This window comes from Pteropus vampyrus, unplaced genomic scaffold (assembly GCF_000151845.1).
Source record: "Pteropus vampyrus isolate Shadow unplaced genomic scaffold, Pvam_2.0 Scaffold46, whole genome shotgun sequence".
NCBI lineage: Eukaryota > Metazoa > Chordata > Mammalia > Chiroptera > Pteropodidae > Pteropus > Pteropus vampyrus.
Window position 1 is genome coordinate 7596663 of NW_011888827.1, and position 9586 is coordinate 7606248.

The following is a 9586-nucleotide window of genomic DNA, read 5'->3' on the forward strand; positions in this document are numbered from 1 at the left end:
CTGCGTGCTCTTGTTTCCCATGTAATCCTTCCTGAAGTCTGGCTACTCTCTTGGCCTCCTTGTCATCCTTCCTTCTGGCTCAGAACCCCAAAATTCTTAGAGGGTTTTGGACACTTTATGAGAAATCCAATTGCTTTAGCTCGAAACATCAAGTCTGATTTGTCAACGGGACGTAGCCTTCAAAGGCTCTACTCGGTGGCACCAATCCTTGGGATGTTGGTTACAGAGGTAGGGGAGTGGAGCCAAGCACCTCATACGTGAGAATTTGTTTCCCACTTTGTCCGAGAGCTGTGTTTGGTGTGTGTTTTCTATTCTCATCCTCTTCATTCTCCCAACTCCGGGGTGCTTTCCAAGTTTGAATTGGGCAGATAGAGCTTTATGTCAAAGGATTTCCTTGCTACGGATGAGAGCGGGAGTCCTGAGGTGGCAGAAGGCATTTAACCACCTGGAAATGAAGACCGAAGAGAGATGAAAGAATGGCCTTTGTCATCTCTGTCAATTGTTAGGTTTGGCTGGAGGTGGCTGAGGAGGGGGGCGTATGATGCAAAACCAAGGAAAGCAATAATTCTATTATGGCACTAAGTGGAAAAGAGTGTTTTAATGGTAAATTGATGTTCTTAAACCTGATTTTTCCCTTTGCACTTTAGGTTAAAAAATAACCATGACAACTGCATGTTTTCCCTCTAGTTTTAGTGGCTGTCTTAATTCCCAAACGTGTCCGTCCTTGTTGCCTTAATCCTCAAGATCGTCCCTGCTTTGTTGGCTGGGTGGGACGTTAGCAAGGCGCTGTCCCACATGGCTTCTCCACGGGACGGAGGATTCTTCTTCCTGCTCACTGCTTTGTGGTTCCGCAGGGAGTTTTCTCTGGGGAGGTCTTGTTGGATTTCCTGAGACGATTCAGAATAATTGGTGTGAGAAGTTGATTAATTGAATCATGCTTCCCCCTCGTAATTTTAAGGGAAAAGTCAAAAAGTGGAGGACAAGCCCAGTGCAGGGGGACACACCTTCTGGGCCCGATTCTTCTCTGCTCCTTTGGGAGCACTTCCTCCCTTCGCTGTCATCTGGAACAGTGGTCTGAGTCCTGTTTGTCTCTCTGGACTCCTGCCTCACCGTTCTCTATCTTTGGCCCACCCTCTGGTCACTATTTCTTGCACCCACCATGGTCAACCTTGTTGCATGTTATCTTTGCTGCTTAGAGGCCTCTCCACCCTTCCCTGCTCCCTGGTCTGGCCAAGTCAACAGATTTGTCAGGTCTCTGAGTAAAGCCGCTTTCTCTGGTACTAGATTAGGGCCCCCTGGAAGGCACCTTACTGGGTCAATAATCACATCGTCTTATGATTGCTTGTTTCCTGATCCATTGCCTCCACTAGACGGGCAGCTCTGTGGAGGTGGGGACCTTGCTCCCGGCCTGACTCTCAGAGCCTAGCAATGTCTGATGCTCTTCAGACTCTTACCGGTAGCAACGGCGAACACTGTTCGAGTGCCTTCAACCTGTCCAGCACTGCTCTAAATGCCTCGCGTGTATTCACTCGGTCCTCACCATAAGCCCGCGAGGTGATTGTCAACCCATGTAATAGCTGAAGAAATGATAAGTTAAGAGACAACACAGTAAATGGTGGACTCCAGAGCCTGTGCTTTCACTCCTATGCTGAGATGCCGAATGAGTCAGTGAAAACTAGATGAATGATATCAGGCTGATGGTCAGAACGTGGCAACTCTCCCACTTGACCCGTTGGACCCATTTACTCAGCTGAGCCTGCTGCCTGTGCACCACAGTGCACGTTGTGAGCAAGCCTTGGAGGACACAGTTTTAAGCAGGCACAGACACTGGCCTGAGATGCTTTTGGTTTTGAGCTTCATTCTCTCTACCAGGATCTGCTTTCCCCATCAGCCTCTCATCTACCTTTGTTGTCAGATTTAAACACTTATGGGTTCCCACCTAAAAACTGAAAAGGGTTCCAAATTAGGAATTTGGTCCAGCCTTGAAGGAAGTGCGTGAGGAGACTAAACTGGCTTGAGGCGCATATCAGATCAGGCACTGTGCTAAGGGCTTTCCCCGGCACATCTCATTTGTCCTCCTAGTGAGGTAGTCGGATTAGCATCATCCTATGTGTTAGAGAAACAAAGTAAGTCTAAGAGAACATAATTAACTGGCCCAAGCTGGTAACTGTGCGAGCTGAGACTCAATTTCTGATACGTCTAGCCTCAGAGCCCACCCTTCCCACATACCTGGGGCTTCACAGACCCTTAGCTTCAGACTCATCGCCTTTTGGTGATTGGTCCTCTCATATTCTTGTCAGATATTCCTGTTTCACTATCTGCCTCTCCATTTGCTGAGTGGGGACCTCCTCACTGCTGGTGGTCCTCAGCCTTGTTTTCCCTACCTGGACCCCAATCTAGCACCTGGCTTGGCAAGACTGGGCGCCTGCCTGGGGCTCTGGGCTCTCAGCTGCTCTCGGTCCCAGAGTGACCCTCCCACTCTCTTCCTCTCTTGGGAAGTGGTATTGGGGCATCTGGTGCTAGAACATCACAGCCGGAGAAGCCTAAATCATGGCCCCCAACTTAAGGACCCTCCCAAGTCTGATAATGCTCATCAGAAGAGTAGTATGGCATGGGGGGAGAGTCATTCAGACCCATTGCTGAGTTTTGCTTTTTTCTGTTTGTAATTTAAATAGTCTAAGCACCCATTTCCTCATCTGTAAGACGGGGGTAATATTTCTCTCACGGGGTTCCTTTGAGAATAGGTATTCTGAGTTTAGTAAATCTCGGTGTGTGCTACTGTGCATGAGGCACTGATTTAGGGCAAAGAATGAGGCAGAGAGTGCCCCGCCCTCATGGAAGTTATAGCTGGATTGAGGGTAGAGGGCAAGAGGCATTAAACAAATCACACAGCGTCTACGGCCATGCCACCTTGAAAGCGCTCGATCTCTTCTGATCTCGGAAGCTAAGCAGTGTCGGGCGTGGTTAGTACTTGGATGGGAGACCACCCAGGAATACCAGGTGCTGTAGGCGTCAAAAAAAATAGAAATCTCACAGCTAAACAGGTCATTCCCAACTGTGATGAGAAAAAGAACTTAATTTAGAAGAAAATGGGGAACTAGTTGAGATAAGCCTACTTGATGAATCAACAGCTTGTGAGCACCTAACATGCCCCCTCGACCAGAACGCAGTAGGTGCTCAGTACACGCAACCCTGGCTGAGTGCCTGCAGCTCTCTGAGACTCATGGTCTGTGAGTTTTCAGTGAGGGGACGGACTGAATGGTTCCTAGGACTGAGTCACTTGTCTCTGCCATTGGTGATTCTCTTGACTCCCCGCGATATAGATGGCCTCCTGACTCCCTCTTTGGTGTCTCCTCTGATGGAGAGAGACTGGGTCCAAACTCAAAGAGGTCAGGAGGAAGAATTGGTCAGTTCTGTCTTCTCGAATCCCCTTTCTCTCAGCATCTCCTTTCTACTCTTTAGCTGGGGCCCAGCATCCTCACTCCCTTGAAGTCACTCCTCTCATAAAAATCCCTAAGCCCCTTCCCAGGGACTGGGGATAGAAAAACTGGTTCTTTGTGTCCTTCTTCCTCGAGTTCCTACGTGTCCAGCCTGGATGACTAACCCACCTGGGGCGGTTACCTTTTATCAAATTTCCAGCACAGGCAGGGCCGAGGATTTGGGGATGGGCCCGTTGTCTTCCTTGGCTGCCCATGGGTGCTCTGAGGCCACCCTCTTCCTTACCCCTTGGCTTCCCCCAGGAGCACCGTGTTCCTCTTGCACTGCACACAGTGTCCTTTGTGAGCTCTCTGGCCAGGACTTTAGTGACAGCAATTGTGAAGAGCTGGTTAGCATTTTCCCCAGACAGAGCTAGAAGCTCTGGGAGGTTATGAGAAGGCTAAGCTCACCGGGAATGATGAAAGGAAATGACTGGCCTCGGCTCGTGAAAGAACACTGATGTCAGCATTCAATTCTCTCCCACCTTCCCCCGTGGGTGGCCCTGTATCCTTGATCTCCAGAGGCATATTAATTCTCCCTCCACCTCCTCTTTCCTCCCTGGGCTATGCTCACCTACTGTTTGCTGGTCATAGTGCTCAGCAGAACTTCCCAGGGACATCAGTGTTTTAACAAGTGATTCCGGAAGAGAACAGTCACGGTGGGAAGACAGGCAATGGGGTTGATACTTCAAAGCACACAACTGTCTTCACCAGAATATAGGGTTTGAAAACCTCTGTCTGGTGGGAGTGTCATAGAGGATTGGATGCTGTGAAGGAACAGAGATGCCCTCCAGTAAATAATGCACGAGACCTGGAGCATTTCGAAAGAGACTTTGAATAGCAAGTTGTAACCCAAATCAAATTTCCTCCCCGACAAAGGTCAAAAGAGGAAAATCGCAGGATATTTGCAATGAGAAACCCACCCTCAATATTTAGTTCACAGGACCCAAAGCCTTGCTAATTCCATCACTGTGGGTGGAGCCCGGTTGAGCAGCATTTCAGGTGTTTAATGGGGCTCCTGGTTGCAAGTTGAGCCAGAGCCAATGAAAACACTCCATCATCACTTCTGGGCTCTTAAGCTGTAGGGGTTCGTGGCAGGAAGATGGGCACTATGAGTGGCCACTGGAGTTCCTTGCAAAAGGATTAGGATGGAGACCCAGAGGCATTCCAGGTCAAGGACAGGAAGGGGTGAGGGGGTAGAACTGGGGGGAACAGGAATTGCCCTGAGAATAATAAGCCACTCTGCTCTGTGGTGGCACTTTCCATGCTGTAATGCTACACCAATCTGCTTGTTTAATTACCTGTCTCTTCCACTTGGTTTTGAGTTCCTTGAGAGTAGTGACTGTGCCTGGTTGCCCTGAGTCATGGAGCTAATTAGATGTGGAGCAGGGGTAATGGTACAGTAAGCAGACATTTGAAAGAGTGATGGCAAAGCACCAAGGACACACAGTGCTGTTTCAGGAACCCATAAAATCTGAGGAGTAGGGGGCACATTTTCTATTATCTAATCATGTGTGCCATTTCTGGCTGGTGTAGTGGAGAAGGCCCCACCTCCATCCTACCCAGTGGGCTCACCCTGAGCTTCATTCCACTAGACAACTAAAATGTGTCCCAAGGAGGGGGGATGAGGGTCAGGCCTACCACTGCCCCAGGGAGGTACCAAGGAACCAGTGAGTGAAAGATCAGCTCGTCTCCCACGGTCCCCGCAGCTGGTGGTCTGTGCAGGAGCAGGGCTGGATGGGGGTGGGAAGCACCTCCTGTTCAATCCCCCTTTTTTTCCCATTGCCAAGTCCAAGAAGAGCTCTCAGTCCCAAGGTTTTCAATTTTCATGGGTCCTTGTTCCCCATAGTCACCCCTTTCTACAATGTTCATGTCAGATCTCAAGCTGCTGACCACCTTCCTGGCCTACCTTCCGGCTTTCTTTTTTTTTTTTTCCCCCAGCCTAGAGTGATGTAAGGACAAAGTTAGTGAGTCTTTAATACAATTATCGGTATTCAATTTGAGGAGGTTCTCTTTATTTTGAGAGTCTATCCTTCCTGCTTGTTAAAATGTTCAAACATTCTCTTATCAAATGATGGTGTTTTTAGATTGTCCACGGATGTTCACTTTAATTTTAACATTATGGCTGGGCAGAATAGAAATTAGCATTCCTTACTTTAGTGCACTGGGAAGCGTTGCTCAATGAACTGCTTGTCAGCAAGGTTAACATCCATGTCCAAGTCCAAGTGGGAGCCTCTGGGGTGCCCTTTTTAGTGTCTCATTTCCCAATCTGTAGCAGAGTGCCAGAGTTGATATATTTAAATTCCACTCACTTCCCCAAGACACTCAGCTGGCTGTGGAAGCCAAATCCTTAAATAGATACTACTGTTTTCTTGGCACCTCAGGCTCCTGTATGTTTAATGCCTTGAGTATCTGATTTCTGGGCCAAACTCATGAAAATCTAAAGAGAAATTATCCGTCTCAGAAAGCAGTTGCAATGGAAATAAAAGCCATTAGTACCCAATGTTATCGGGAAGTTTTAATTTTTCATTGAAATTTCAAGATAAAAGTCAATCTTTAGAGTGTGTTAACCCAGATCACCAGCTTCAGCTTAGGGACTGCTGGAAAAGATGCCAGCCCCCAGGCTTTTGGGGCCCTCCATTTACCTGCTTAAGTTAGGGGATTTAGTGTTTCAGTGAAGTCCCATATTGCATCTGGTTATCCTGTCCTTTTAGATTGTTCTGGGGTATCAATGAATAGAAAAAAAATGCCCACCAGGCAGGTCAAATCCCAATAATAAAGATGGTAAAGTACAAATTCCTGGGCTGTCATTGAATGTTTCTGTGCTAAAAGTTGTTTAAAAAAAAAAAAAAGTGAGTCATGCCAGGCTTAGACAGTTAGCTGTAAGGAGGGTTTTGTATTACCCATTTTGCAATGTTGGCTTCGCCATTGCCAAGACTTTCATGCTTGAACTGAGTGCTTCTTGAAGTCAAGGGTATGCCTTACAAATGGTATTGGTGAACAACCTCTCCTCCTGCCCATCTTTGCCCTGAGACCCAACACAGCTCTCGGCACATAGAAAGCCAAAATGTTGTTACTGGTGAAAATGATAAAGTAAATGACTAATATGTTTTGGAGAGAATCAGTTGCTGGCCATTTCTACCTTGACTTAATATGACCATGTAATCATTAATATTTTTAACTTGCCTATTTAATTGTTAAAAGAAAATGATTTCTTTGATTTGATAATGTGTCTTGGTTTGCAACTCAACAAAAGGAAGGAGTGGGAGTTTAGTGAAGCTGGTGAGCAGCAAAAGCCTCTAGGTGAGTCCAGCCAAGGCTTGGTTTCCTCATTCCCTGGAACCTCCCCTGAATGCTTATCAAGAAGATTATCCAGACCGAAGAACAACAGGCTTTGTCCATTCATATTTACCTAATTGTGTTTGGTTTGCCTTGGCTATTATGCCAACACAGCATTCCCCACTGGACCCGTCCCTCTCATACATAGCAGGCAGAGTCCTCTGGCTGGTCAGCAGCTTGAGATCTGACATGAACATTGTAGAAAGTCTCTGGGGATATTTCTTGTCACGGCTTTGCCATCAACTGATTATATGGACCTGAGCAAGTCTCTTTATCTCTCTGGCTCATGGTTGCCTCATCTGTAAGACATGTTGGATTACATAGGAATTTCTCAGCCTCAGAACTATTGACATTGTGGGTCAGATCATTTTTTGCTGTGGCTCTGTCCTGTGCATTGTAGTATGTTTAGCGGGATCCTGGCCTCTATCCACGAGATGCCAATAGTACTCCTCCCTTCTTTAGTGGCAACCAAAAATGTGTCCAGACATTTCCAAATGTCTCCTGCAGAGCAAAATCACCCCTAGTTGACAACTACTGAATCAAATAATATTGACCCCAGTTAGAAAAACCACATTAATAGTTGTTAATTCATCCTCTGTTATTGTGCTCTTACTTTGTGCTAGGCACTGTATTAGATTTAGCTGTCTAAATATATTTTTTTTACAGATATTCTGTTGAGAAAATGCCATCTACTTTATGAAAATCTGAATTAGAGCTAGGCTAGTGTCTACACAGGCATTGACGAAGAGTGAAAAAATAAGTAGAATCTCTGTTTAGATTCTTACTAGCCTCATCTGTAAAACATCAACTTTACATATTGTGGGCAGGACCTAATGCTCATTGTGTATGAAAGTACCTAGGTCATAGTAGGTATTCAATAATTAAACTCATTCCTCTTTTCTCGCCCCCAACCCTGAGAGAATCAAACGTGCACAAAATATTAACTTTACCAGCCTTGCTCTGCTTTCTCTAGGAATCTATCCTTATCCCACCACATGTCCCCAGCCCGATATGAATTATTAAAAATGACTGTTCATTTCAAGGAGAGCCCCCAGATATTTTGTATCACTACACTGTTGACTTGGTCCTTCCTTAAAGGGATTGCCTCTCCCTAGCAAAGAAAAAGATTCTCTGATAACCAGAGGTTTGCAGATGTCAATGTTCCATGTTCGCCTGTGCACAACAATGACAATAAGGAACTGAGGGTGCGATCACTCCTACTGTGTGAATTATAAGCACTATTCCTCCTGAGGCACTGAGTGTGCTGTGGGTTTGATCATCTCTCCTGGGTTCTCAAAGGCAAAGACTGTGAGCTGGCTGCCCATGGCAGCTCCTGCACCATCTCCTCCAGGGAAGACATCTTGGTATTTGGTAGCCTGACATGGTGAGAGGCTTCACGGAGGTTGGAGCAAGGGAGTTTGAATCTGTATTTTCCTCTTGGGTCAGACATTGACCCAGGGTTACAAGGCAAATGAAGACAGTGTAGTTCTTAAAAAAAAAAAAAAAAAAAAAAAGAAGGAAGAAAAAGAAAAAGAAAGAAAAAAAAGAAAGAAAAGAAAGGAAAAAAGAAAACAAAAGTTTAGGCTCAGATCTCAGCTCTGCTACTTACTCTCTGTTTGATCTTGGAAAGTTTATGTCACCTCCCTGAACCTCAGCTGTCATTTCTGCAAAGTCTGTGATAAGAAGGGCCCCTCTACAAAAGAGGTTGTAAGAATTAAATAATAGAATGCATGGAAAGCATATGGCAAATACTAAAGGCTCAGTAGAAATCTATTTTTGTTAATAATATGAATCATCTTAAATAGTAGTTTATAAATGATAATAAATATAACAAATATTAAATAGATAACAAAAAGATGGATGCTTGGGTGGATGAAAAGGTGTGAGATTGACTCATTCTGTTATGGATAAGAATACAGGCTCAGAAAGGGGAAGTGAGGAGAAAGGGTGCCTAGGACATCACTGCTGGTTTGTGGCAGGGCTGGGACAGATCTGGCATCTCTTGATTCTCCTTCAGATGCTGGTTTTGCCATGCTGGGGCTGCTTTCATGTGTTAGAGGGGAAAAAAGTCAGAAATACTCGTTAGAGATGGTAAGGCAGACTATATTCAGGACCATTATGATAGGTGTAGGGACCATCGCAATGGGATTTTACAGTGGGGGGAGAAGAGATTGGACTCAAGTCTGAACGCAGCATAAACAAGTGGGAATTTATAGCTGAAGAGCAGGGTCGGGGTCAGTGGATGGAAAACTACTAAGCAGTAATATCAGGGGTAAGGGGATTCTGGCTAAACTGGCTTCATAGGATTCTTTGCTTAAGACAGAGGGGTTTAGACATCACTGGGGGAAGGTGGATGTGGAACCTGATTAAATACCAAAGGTGAGAGTTCTGGCTAAACTGACTTAGCAGGGCTCTTGAAAACTGGATTTTACAAGTGCATAGTCAAAGTGCATAGTTGGGCCTTGGAGAAGGTTTAGGAGCCTAATTAAAGTTTAATCTTTGTCACTTGCTCAAACATTTAAAGCCCACGTTTAGAAAACTGCAAACAAATTGAGGAAAATGTGACTTTTGGTTTAAGAACCATGTGGTATTTACAGAAGGACTCTTTCTTCAGGGTATGAGAAAAATAATATTTTGTCTAATGACCCGGGAGAGAAAATCAGGGTGCAATGAGGAAACCTTGTCGCCACCTCCCCCTAAGGATCAAGCCCCACACCAGCTTGTCACTTATACACAATCGCTATAGAAACCACTGCCTTTGTCTCCTGTCT

The 9586-nt window shown here is 45.6% G+C and overlaps 1 pseudogene; it reads left to right on the forward strand.

Annotated features, from left to right (window-relative positions):
- Positions 1–2893: 2893 nt before the first annotated feature.
- LOC111739064 lies at positions 2894–3012 on the forward strand (annotated as a pseudogene).
- Positions 3013–9586: the final 6574 nt, after the last annotated feature.